The sequence below is a fragment of the Lathamus discolor genome, chromosome 3 (assembly GCF_037157495.1).
Source record: "Lathamus discolor isolate bLatDis1 chromosome 3, bLatDis1.hap1, whole genome shotgun sequence".
Taxonomy (NCBI): domain Eukaryota; kingdom Metazoa; phylum Chordata; class Aves; order Psittaciformes; family Psittacidae; genus Lathamus; species Lathamus discolor.
The window spans coordinates 7,416,706-7,428,250 of NC_088886.1; the positions used below are offsets into that span (position 1 = coordinate 7,416,706).

The 11,545-nt window shown below is 42.2% G+C and overlaps 1 long non-coding RNA gene across 1 annotated transcript; it reads left to right on the forward strand.

Annotated features, from left to right (window-relative positions):
* The first annotated feature begins 1,335 nt into the window (after positions 1-1,335).
* LOC136011480 (uncharacterized) lies at positions 1,336-10,934 on the forward strand. The gene is made up of 3 exons (XR_010611392.1): positions 1,336-1,420; positions 6,244-6,396; positions 9,426-10,934. It is a non-coding gene; the product is annotated as an uncharacterized LOC136011480 (long non-coding RNA).
* The last annotated feature ends 611 nt before the right edge of the window (positions 10,935-11,545 follow it).

Here is an 11,545-nt window from a genome sequence, read left to right on the forward strand (position 1 = left end):
TAAGATTTTCCTCCTAAATCTATATTCACACAGGTACCTTCCTTAAATAGGAAAGTAACACAACATAGTGGATTATCTCAAGTGAAACCAGGATGGTCCCAGTTTTTACATGGATTCAAACCTTTTCCCAGGTATTTTGCATTTTTGTCTACACCAAGCTACCAATCACAAAAAGCAGCCCAAAGCCACTCCTGAAAGTACAATTAGATGCTTATAAAAACCATGAGATTTTTAAGTAACTGCTTATGCCCTTGGGTTTTGGTGGGGGTTAAGACCCAAGCATGCAGATTTACCAGCCCTTCCCACCAAAGAGCAAGCACTGTTTGTTCTTCTTTTGTCTCCAGAAAAATGCTTGCTATAAATCTGAGATTAAAGCCAGGTGTGGTCACAAACAAATTTGGGAAGGTGAAGTAACTGTTATTTGCTGAAAGTAATTGCTTCCTGTTGTGATTACCACAGCAATTAATGTAATTCTCTATAATACTACAGGGAATAATAAAGTTAGTGGAGAAGAACAGCAAACAAATCCCTTTGTCTGCCCTAGAAAACAGATTAGTACCAAACCTAGTTTGTTATACAGGCAGCAGGAGAGATCCGTTGTCCTTAGCATTTCACTTTTTTGCTTTTAAATGCTTGGCTTAGTCAAAGTTATCAGATACAATTAGGTTGTTGTCACTTAGCAACCATAACTGCGTTCTGGAGCAAAGCACTTTGAAACAGACAGTACCTGACTACTAAACATTACCATTACAGTGTACCCAGGACCATGCACTTCTGCTTAAAAATGGGGAGATCGGGGCACAGGAAGACAATCAAAGTACTTTTTAAAAGTGTTCACATTCCATTTTTCAGGCTACAAAAGTTGCTTTATCTTCCCCTGATTTCCCACGATCCCATCAACCATACAGATGAGTTTTTGAAGAGATGTTTGAAACAGGAAGGACGCAGGTAAGCTCCTAAAGCTGTCTCAAGGCATTAGGTACTAAACCCACCAAATTAAACTGCAATGAAACAACTACATACTGCAGATGTCCCAGTGGACGTCTCCTTCTGTATGTTTACATGTGTCACTTAGGTGCTTTTGAGTTTCAAGTAGTGTCCTGGGTTTACCAGGAGCCGTTTTGCTCCTTCTTAGTAACTGGTGCAAGCTCTGTGTTTTGACTTCCAGCCTGGGCAGAGAGCTGATAACACCGATTGGTTTTAATTGTTGTTAAGTAATGTTTATTCTGGCCAAGGACTCTGTGAGTCTCATGCTCTGCTGGGGACGAGGGGAGGCCCAGAGGAAGCAGAGACAGGACACCTGACCCAAGCTAGCCAAAGAGACATTCCATACCACAGCACGTCATGCCCAGGGAAGTAACTGGGAGTTACCCGGAAGGGCACTCTCTCTCTTCGGGGGGGTCGAACTCGTTTGGCGGTGGTATCGTATTCTCTTGTTATTTTCTCTTATCAATATTATCATTGGTGGTAGCAGCAGTGGTTTGTGTTACACCTTAGTTACTGGGCTGTTCTTATCTCAACCCGTGGGAGTTACATTCTCCTGATTCTCCTCCCCATCCCTCCGGGAGTGGGTAGGGTCGGGTGTGGGGGGGGCGGTGAGTGGACGAGCTGTGTGGATCGGTTTAAACCACGACAAGTAGGTATTTAAAATGTCCTTTGATGAATAGGAAGTTACGAATTAAAAGATTATTACTGTAATTCTGTATTTCCTGTAAATTATGCGACTTTGGTACTTCAAAAGTGGTAGCCGCATTGGGGATAAAGATATTATTTGCTTATATAAAAGTAACTCATTTTCCCCTCTCCCCAAAATATCCTAACTCAATGGATTTATAGGAGGCATTTAAAAGATGTGGATGTGGCACTTAGGGACATGGTTTAGTGGTAGATTTGGCAGTGCTGGGGGAATGGTTGGACTCAATCTTAAAGGTTTCTTCTAACCTAAATGAATCTATGATTCTATAAAAACTACACAGTCTTTTCTCTGTCTACTGTTGTAACATGCTGGAAGGGCTATGGTAAGGAGTATGGGGAAAAGGACTGCGTAGCACCAACCGTACAGAGTGAACATTGTGGCCCAGACTTTGCTGCATACCCACAGTACAAACAATTAAACATGTGCTAAGAGTTATTTGAGAAAATAAAGAATAGAAGACAGAAAAGTGACTAATTTAGAAGGATCACAATATTTGTTAAGACTCAAGGCCTAACTCAGACATTGTTCAGACACATTCATACCAGGGGCTCTGAAAGAATCAGCTTACACCAGGGCACACAAGGGCAGGAGCAGGCCCCTTCAGCTCTGACCTGACAAAAGCACTCCTGAATCACCGATGCAGAGTGGGAGGCTCAGGGCCTCATCCAAGAGTGAGTCAAGTGTGTATTTTCCTAGGAGCTTAAACACAGACTTGAAATATGTTGGACAGATACTACAGGAGCTCCCAATGGAAGAAGCCCACTGCGGCTGGTCTCCAAGCACTAACGGGTGAGGAGGCTTTTGCTCTGATAGACTAGCATCCAGCTAAACCATTCGGTTCTGGCAGACTGGATAGATACAGCTGGAAATAGCAGTAGCCAAGTATTTCTCATTACTTTTTGCTGCTGAAAAAAAATGGAAAATGGAGGAAATTAATTTGCTGAGTCATGCAACCATGCCTGGTTGTCTTTAAGTCTTTTGTTCAGCCCTAGTACACAGCAAAGAAAAATGTATGAATGATTTCAGTGAGGGTTCAGTTCTCCGCTTGTCGCACAAGGCAGCAAATCTGTGGCTGACAGGAGCGTGCTTCTGCTCTTTGGGGAACAGCAGCTCTCTCTTGCCACATCACTTTGCTTAATCTCTGGATCATTCCCTGGAGGTCCAGCTTTGCAAACATCATCTGCCAGGGATGCAGGTAGGGAGCAAAAAGGGAGTCAACAGATATGAAGTGGAACCTGCAGCTGTGGGGCCTTGGAAACCGAAGAGCAATTGCCTCCCCTCAAAGCAGCTCAAAGCTGTAAGAAAAAGTGACCCAGAAAGGCCAGATTCCTTCCGAAGTCCCTCATTGTACCATCTCTAACCTTCTGTCCAGCCAGTGCCTGGTTAATACCAGCTGTGTGCATCCTGTGAGTATTTTAATTCTTTACTACCCATCCACAGCTATTGTACCTGCTGCCCTGTGCTGCTGGGGATCCTCCATGCTGAGAGGCCTGTGCACCTCCATTAGCCGTGAAGCTCAGTGTCTCCTTATGGAGCAAAGGACTTTGAAGAGTGGGGAAAGGCACAGCAGAAGCCTAAGAAAAAATGTCTAATGAGACTCTTAGGCTTCAGAATATGATGCTGAGAGCCCCTGTGAACCGCAGTCACAGCAGTCAGAAGTGATCATTTCAGTGCAAACAAGCAATATTCCGTAAAGCTGCTAACACTGACAGCTAGTGGCTCTTTAGGGTTTCCAGGTTTCTGTGTCTAAGGTTCTTTTGTCCTGAAATTAGTAAAAGATCCAACAACATTCTTGGTATGTTAGACCCACCTCTCTTATGAGGAAAGGCTGAGACAGCTGGGCCTGTTTAGCCTGGACAAGCGATGACTGAGAGGGGATCTTATCAATGCATACAAGTATCTTAAAGGTGGGTGTCAAGAGGATGGGGCCAGACTCTTTTCAGTGGTGCCCAGCAACAGGATAAGGTGCAATGGGCATAGACTGAAACACAGGAAGCTCCATCGGAATATGTGGAAGTACTTCTATATTTGGAGGGTGATAAAGCACTGGAACAGCCTGCCCAGAGAGGTTGTGGAGTCTCTTCTGAAGATATTCAAAACCCACCTGGGCACAACACTATGCAACCTGTTCTAGGTGAAACTGCCTCAGCAGGGGAGTAGGACTAGATGACCTCCAAAGATCGCTTTCAACCCCAATCTTTCTGTGACTGACATTTAAATTGCTTCTAATAATGTAACTGCACCACTTATTGCCTTATGCTAAAATAAGAAACAATGATTGTGATGATATTTTTGTTCTATTAAGAGATCCTCTTAATAGAGTATCTCTTACCCCAAATATGGGTTCAAACTTAAACAGGAGAAGTTTAGGTTAGATACAAGGAAGAAGTTCTTTACTGTGAGGGTGGTGAGGCACTGGAATGGGTTGCCCAAGCAGTGTGAATGCTCCATCCCTGGCAGTGTTCAAGGCCAGGTTGGACAGAGCCTTGGGTGACATGGTTTAGTGTGAGGTGTCCCTGCCCATGGCAGGGGGGTTGGAACTGGATGATCTTAAGGTACTTTCCAACCCGAACTATTCTATGATTCTATGACTCTTCCCTTTAAACTTATGGTCCTCATTAGCACAAAATAGTGATAATCACTGATCTAAATCTCAGGCTCCATTTATGCTTAACGATACATTAAATCTGCTCCTTAACTGCCAGAGAAATGTAGACTCCTGGATGTTTCCTTCCAGTCGCTTTCTTGAGCACATGCAGCATTCCTGCTCCCTAAAACCTTGCTCTACAAAAGGCTGTTATGGGGCTTTGATACTGTGGAATCATATTCTTCCTAGACAGTAGACTGGGAAATCTGTATGTTACCCAAACATTTGTTAAAATATTCATATTCCAAACTGGTTTCAAGACTCATTTTAAAACAAATCAGAGCTTAGATTCTGAAAGTTACCAGGAATTAGTCCAACATTTTCCAGTCAAACCCCATAGTTTTAGGTACTGGAGTAAACATTGTGCTCCCAAAAGGGAATGGCAAATTGGAAAAGTGTAAAAGTTAGGAGAGGTATAAGCCAGAAGCCAAAATTCCAAATACTTTTCCCTGAATCATCTTATGCTGTGAGACTTGACACCTGCACAAACACTGTTTCCTCCTAAGGCAGAAACAAGGAAGAATTTGACATCTGAAAATAGCTTTCCCAAGAATCTTTCTCTCACACGTCTGTTGCCATGTTAGACACTAGGAAAAGTACAGAAGTGTGTGAACGTTTGGGTGTGAACACCTGATTATGTGTCATGCTGTTGTGTGATGTGCCATGAAAAGCAAGTCACAACGGTGACTGTAATGCAAGTGTTGCTGAGTACGCTCATGTGAGCTTTGGCAGTTGCAGAAGGAAAACAACCTGCACTGAATTCTTTTGCTACAGCAGCACATCTGCATCCCCTCTGGATCAGTAAGCCCTGGGTGCAGAATGTTTTTATCTCACCCAGTCCTTCTTTCCTCTTTCTTTACAAGCTTTTCAAATAGCACAAGAAAAGAGATGCCTCACAACTTTGTTGCACCTCACAGATGAGGCTTGTCCCAAATGAACCTGAACCACAGAATTTTTTGCAGATTCTGATAAAGCAGAACCTGGCAGTCTATTGCCCAGTCTTTGACAGGATATATCGGCATAATTGTACAGATTTTATTCCTAATGTAAATGACCAAACAGAACAATGCCTTCCACAGGTTTTCTGTAGAAAAAGCCCATTCTAACTTCATCTTTCCCTACTGTACACGCTCATGGCTCTTCTGTATGTCACTGGATGGGATTAGCAGTGGATGCTGAGCACCGTTGAGATACGGCCCAACGATCTGCCAGTGAATTCATTTTATGGGTGTTTGAATTCCCCAAGTATAACTTCCAGATTTAATTTACTCCCATTATATCACTGAAAGAGGGCTGCACTTCCCTTATTCTCACTCCAGGGATACTTTATGTTTCCTTATGCTATTCCAAAAAGACATGCCAGCTGCACAAAGCATCATGTTTTGTAATGGTTTTATTTTTGGCTGGCTCATAATTAACAGTTACCTGCTGAGTTGAAGTATTATTCTACATCCCCTGCCTAACACCACAGAGTGACTGCTCAGTGCAACCATTTTACCACTTCTTTTGTTATTATTATTTAAGGTACTGTGGTATTCTGGATAAATTAGAAAATTACATTATTGAAATGATACTATCACTAAGGACTCTTCAGCTCCTTATACCACTTACTGTTGCCAAGCTGATAAATATGAAACATCACCTGTTGATAACCTGAAAAGGAACGTTATTTTCCTCAAGTGGAACAAGGTCTCCAGTTGTGACGTACTGGAGGGACCTTTACCCCAGCTGCCACCCATTAGCGTGCTAATCAGCAGCAAAGTGAAGAGTCAGAGCCAAAACTACAACCCCAAATACTAGTCAAAACTTGAAGGCAATCACTTGCATGTTACTCACCAGTAAGGCTGGCACAGACTTACTGTAACTTAATGATCTTTCTGTTTCTGTCTTTTCTCCACAGAGCAGATGACATTTATGTGAGAGGTATTTTCCGTGCTGACTGGGTGTTTTAAATCCGTACAAAGAAGAAAGAATAATAAAGAAACATCAGTGAACCAATCAGTGAATCACCACTCATGAATGAAAAGTGGAGTCAGAGAGAGAGGAAGAGAGTGTAAGAATTAAAGATTTCCCCTGCAGAATGCCAGCCCCATCCTCTTCTACCTCCCTTTCACCTCCCACCCATGCCAAACTGCTGTCAATAATTAAACCAGACGTTCACTCTTCTTTCCCATGAGTGACCTGTACTTCTAGCCCCCTCCTACCAAATGATCTGAGTACTCCATCTTCAAAAATGCTGTTAATACACCTGAAAATAGTCCATGATTATCTGCCACACACAGCATGACAACATCATTCCTCTCTATAGGCCCATGCTGGCTGAATACATTCCCAAATATCTGCCTACTTCCAAGCTCCAAGGCCTGCCAAAGCAGTGTGTGTATCTGAGTTGGCCAAATACTAGATCATGCCACTCAGGCTCCTGGTCACTTTAAAGTTTATAGCTACTCATTTTCCTTATAGTTTCATCCTTTCTGCTTATTGCCCTAACACTGGAGGTGTGCTGCAGGTTTGGGATTCATATTCACATCTGAGAGGGCAAGGCTTCTGTATGTGAATGGTACTTTAACTCCCCACGGGTGGAAAGGGAAGATTTCAGAGAGGATTGGGTTTACAGTGAGGGACAGATATGCTTTTATTTGCATTGTGATCAATGACTCTGTATCAGATAAATTACATGTTAGTTAAATGCGGTAAGGATTTTAAGAATGAAATTTTCACATTCTCAGACTGAACACTCAGATTTCTTGCCTGGGAAGAAGTGAGATGACCAATGCAATTTAGGCACACCATTTTTGCCTCTAACACAAAATGAACATCCGTAATGTGTTGGCTTAGGTGCATTTACCTCCACATTTTCTCAGCAGCTCAGAACATGAACGCAGTCCAGATACAGGCAATGCTATGCAGGAGGTAGCACGCTATTTTTTGCTGACTGCTCTTTAGATCTCCATTCTGCAAAGGGCTGAGTGCTCTCAAGTCTCCATCTAGTCAATGAGAAGTGAAGTTACTTAACGTGTTAGACTGTATCTTACAAACTCTCTGCTATACAATTGCCTTGAGTGAATTCTGGCATTTTCCCTCCACATAACCAAAATGAGAAAATATTGCCAGGACATGACTGAAACTCAAGAGCTGCCAGAAGGAAGTTTGAGTGGCCTGAGTTCACAGCCTGGCTCTTGTGGGATGAGTAGGTACCTGAGCAGTGGTTGCATCTATTCCATTAGTTCTAGTGCATTTCTTTTCCATCTGCGCCCCTCAGACTCACACGGCTGTCATCCACATGGCCACGGTGTGCAGTTGTCAGACTCTGAGGCTGAGAACAGTGTACAGGTGGACTGAGCTGAATTTTTCATGATGCTGATATCAAACTGCTCTCACACTCTGACAGCTTTGTATGAAGAGGTCAGTAGACATTCAGACAATCATAGGTTTCTTTCTTACTTCATTTTCTTCATAGCCAATCCCACTGGAGGTCTGAGATCATCCATGATAAACCCCAGCACAGGGAAAAAATGCACTTGCTGGAACCTTCTCTGTCTTGCAGAGTTACTTTTTAGCATACAGAATTCTCTTTTTCAGCACACCTCTCTCCTGGGATCCAACAACTGCAGATGAGGCAGCCAGTTCTGTTCTGCTGCTTTGCTGAAAGAGAGAGGGATGTGATAGGGAAGAGAAGGAAAGTGCTGTTTGCCTCCAGCCCTTCTTCTGCTGGAGTAGAGGTGCTCTACAGGGCACCATTCTCTCCATGGGGAGAGAAGAGGGAAGAATAAAAAGCAAGGCACAGCAAGACCATATGAACAGCCCCAAATGAAGCATGAGGTTAGTACCATGATACGGATATCACAGAATCACAGAATCCCAAGGGTTGGAAGGGACCTCAAAAGATCATCTAGTCCAACCCCCCCGCAAGAGCAGGGTAACCTACAGTACATCACACAGGAACTTGTCCAGGCGGGCCTTGAATATCTCCAGTGTAGGAGACTCCACAACCCCCCTGGGCAACCTGTTCCAGTGCTCTGTCACTCTTACAGTAAAGAAGTTCTTCCTGATGTTAACGTGGAACTTCCTATGCTCCAGTTTACACCCATTGCCCCTTGTCATGATGGTGCGTATATATACATCTCTCTAAAATCACAGTCCTATCACAGTACTGTTGTACCAGCTTTACCACCAGCTTGTGCTCAGTATGTTGATACTCAGGTGCAGAGGTAGGAGCTCTGTAGGACAAATGTACCCCTTTACCCAGGTCCTCAAAAGATTTAACCAGACCTCATATCCTTTGCTTTCCCAGCTTCTGCCTTCCCATGACAATGGAGAAAAAGAAAACATAAGAAATATTGACAAATTACAGGATCTAGTAACTTGCCGTTTAAAAGACTCATATTACTCAGAGGTGCTCTGTACATGTAGTCATTAGAGCCAATAACTTTAGCAACTGATTTCTCAACTGTGGCTTAAACTATTATCATTACTTTTAAAACCCAATGTACTGCATGAATAACAAATGTATTTATTGGAGTTACTTGATGTCTCCCATTAATTGTGAAGAGAGCCTGGATTTGCTGCCTTTGTCATAAATAAAGCCATTTATTTCACTGGAAATATCTGGCTTTTCATTCAATATGAAGCACTTAGATACAACCTCATGTGACCTTAAAGTCACTGCACTTTATCTCTCAGCATCATTAAAATAAGAAATAAGGTACTTATCTCTGCTTAAAAATGCAAAGGAAAATGATTCAGCTACAATATTGTTTCCTTTGTAGAAATGATTTTGGGGTGAAAGATCTTTTTTAGGAATGTCAAAATGTGAAACAATACTGCACTGAAACAGTAACAAGTTCCTTTACTTCTTTAAAAAGGCAAATTGCATGAATTCTCATTCTTCCTTTCCCTCCCCTCACTTCTTTGCACTTAAAAAATGTCATTAGCAAACCCAGTAACAGACTAAAGGGTGCAATCAGTCTATAAAGCTCAGATGGGATGAAAAATCGAATGTTGAAACTTTGCAAACAAGTTGCTCTGAGTCAATTTTCCTGCAGCTGAATCTGTGCTCTTGTCTGTTCTCATTTCCCACAGATACCTACAGAACAGGCAAAGTGAAGCTTCTCCTAAGTAACTTGCTGGTATTCAGCATGTTGCTTTATTTCCTCTCCTATAACTGAGTTGTGCCGGTTTGACATTTTGATTCAGCACTGTAAAAAGAGCAGACTCAATTTACTGAAATTTCTGTCATTGATGCATATAGGAAAAAAAACACTGATTCAATTTTGCAGCACATCCATTAAGGGAAATGTATTTACCTTACATTTGTTTGCAGAACCAAGTAGTCATTCATCAGGAACAAGAGGAACATCTCACTGCTCCCTGGAATAAGTCATAGCTTTGGACAGGGATGGTTCTGACCTGAGGCCTGGTTTCCGCAAGGTTTTTCTGGTTTCCCAGGTGAAGTCCTGTCCCATGGCTATTTGAAGGCCACCTGCAGAGCCATTTCAGCCCTGAGTACATGAACATCTGAAAGGTTTCACACTGTGTGAAAGAAGAGGGAGAATAAAGAGGTAAATAATGGCAAAGGACCACGTTATTGCAAGGTGTTACCAGTGGAATCCAGATTACCATAGTAAACATGGGAATTAACAACACATAATGTTCTTCAGCCAGCTGTCCACCCTCCCCTACTGTTTCCCTCTAATTCTGGGGGCAATTTTGCACACCCTTTTAGAAGCGATATCAATTTTGCTTGAATGAGGGCTCAGGATACTCCTGGCTGTCCCATCAACAACCCCCTGCCCTATGCACAAGTCCACCCACAGCCTGAAGAACCCATTTTCTCCCAAAACCTCTAGGTGACACTGCCTGACCCAGCTGTTGTAATGCTCAGCACAGTTGATGGAGCAGAGTTAAAACATTATGGTCCTTAATACCCTACTGCTACCAGCTTCTTTTTAACAAGGAGGAAGGAGAAGCTGTTGTTTTGTAGGAAACTTCAGCTAGAGTATCCTGAAACATCATCTGCAAAAAAGGGGCTTATATGCAGCTCTTTGTACTTACACTGTTTCCACTAATCAATTTCAACACTTTGTGCTGCTGTTGCCATCAAAATGTACTCTTCTGTGCATAAAGGAAGGCTTTTCAGGCTCAAGTTTTTTAATGCTTTGTGTTGCTGTTGCCATCAAAGTGTTCTCTTCTGCATATAAAGCAAAGATCTTCAACAGATTTTCTAAAGGATGCAGATTGAAAAAAGCATAGGAATAATGGAGAAGCTGAAAAAGATGTTTGTAAGTGGCAAGTGTGTAACATACTTAAAATTTTATTACATTGGACTTCTGGATTCAGAGATACCTGGATGGATTTTTCCCATACAAAGGCATCTTATACAGATGTGCTTTACAGACACACACACGTGTATATAAATTAGTTATCTCTATCTCTAGACCACACTCTCATGGTCACTAAGGAACAACAGAATGACAGAAAAGGGAAGCTAAGTGCAATAATCCTGTTGACCACTAGAAGAATCATGTTGACCACCTGCTTCCACTGATCAACTCCAGAAATAAATGGTGGTGTTAACTCAGACACATCCTGGTGTTCGTGGTTCCTCAGATCGGGTTATCAATTGTTTCAGTTTCTCAGTGTAGCAGAGATCTCTTTGTTTGAACCAGAAATAGCTTCATATGGCTGGGAACTGACTCTCCTGAAACTTGTCCATTGCAGAATTACCTCATCCTCTGCTTTTAATGCAATATATTAATAGATCTTTATCCGACTATTTAGTATCTGTTAAAATATAAAGTCTACTTAGGGTTTTTCCTAACTTTCTAAGCTTCTAAATAGCTGAGAATAGAACAAGCAGCTCTTCCACAGACACCTACAAATTGACTACACCTCTGACCTTCTCCTGTAACAACTTCCAAAGCTATTCAACAAAGTTTTGAATTCCCTACCTCAAATTAAGAGAGATGGGATTTGTGTGAGCTTCAGGCCAACAGGTGAAAACTTAAAAGCTTCTCATTTGTATTCCCAGGAAGTAGCTGGATCTTTATGCTTTTCCTGCCTCATGTTTTTCAAAACTTGAAGAAAGGAACAATTGTGAGGTTCTCCAGCATTCAGCTTAGGAAAACAGTTCAAACAGACATTATTTTCATTCAGTGAAACTGAGTTTTCTGTGGTCTTTCTTCCATAATTTAGAAATTGCA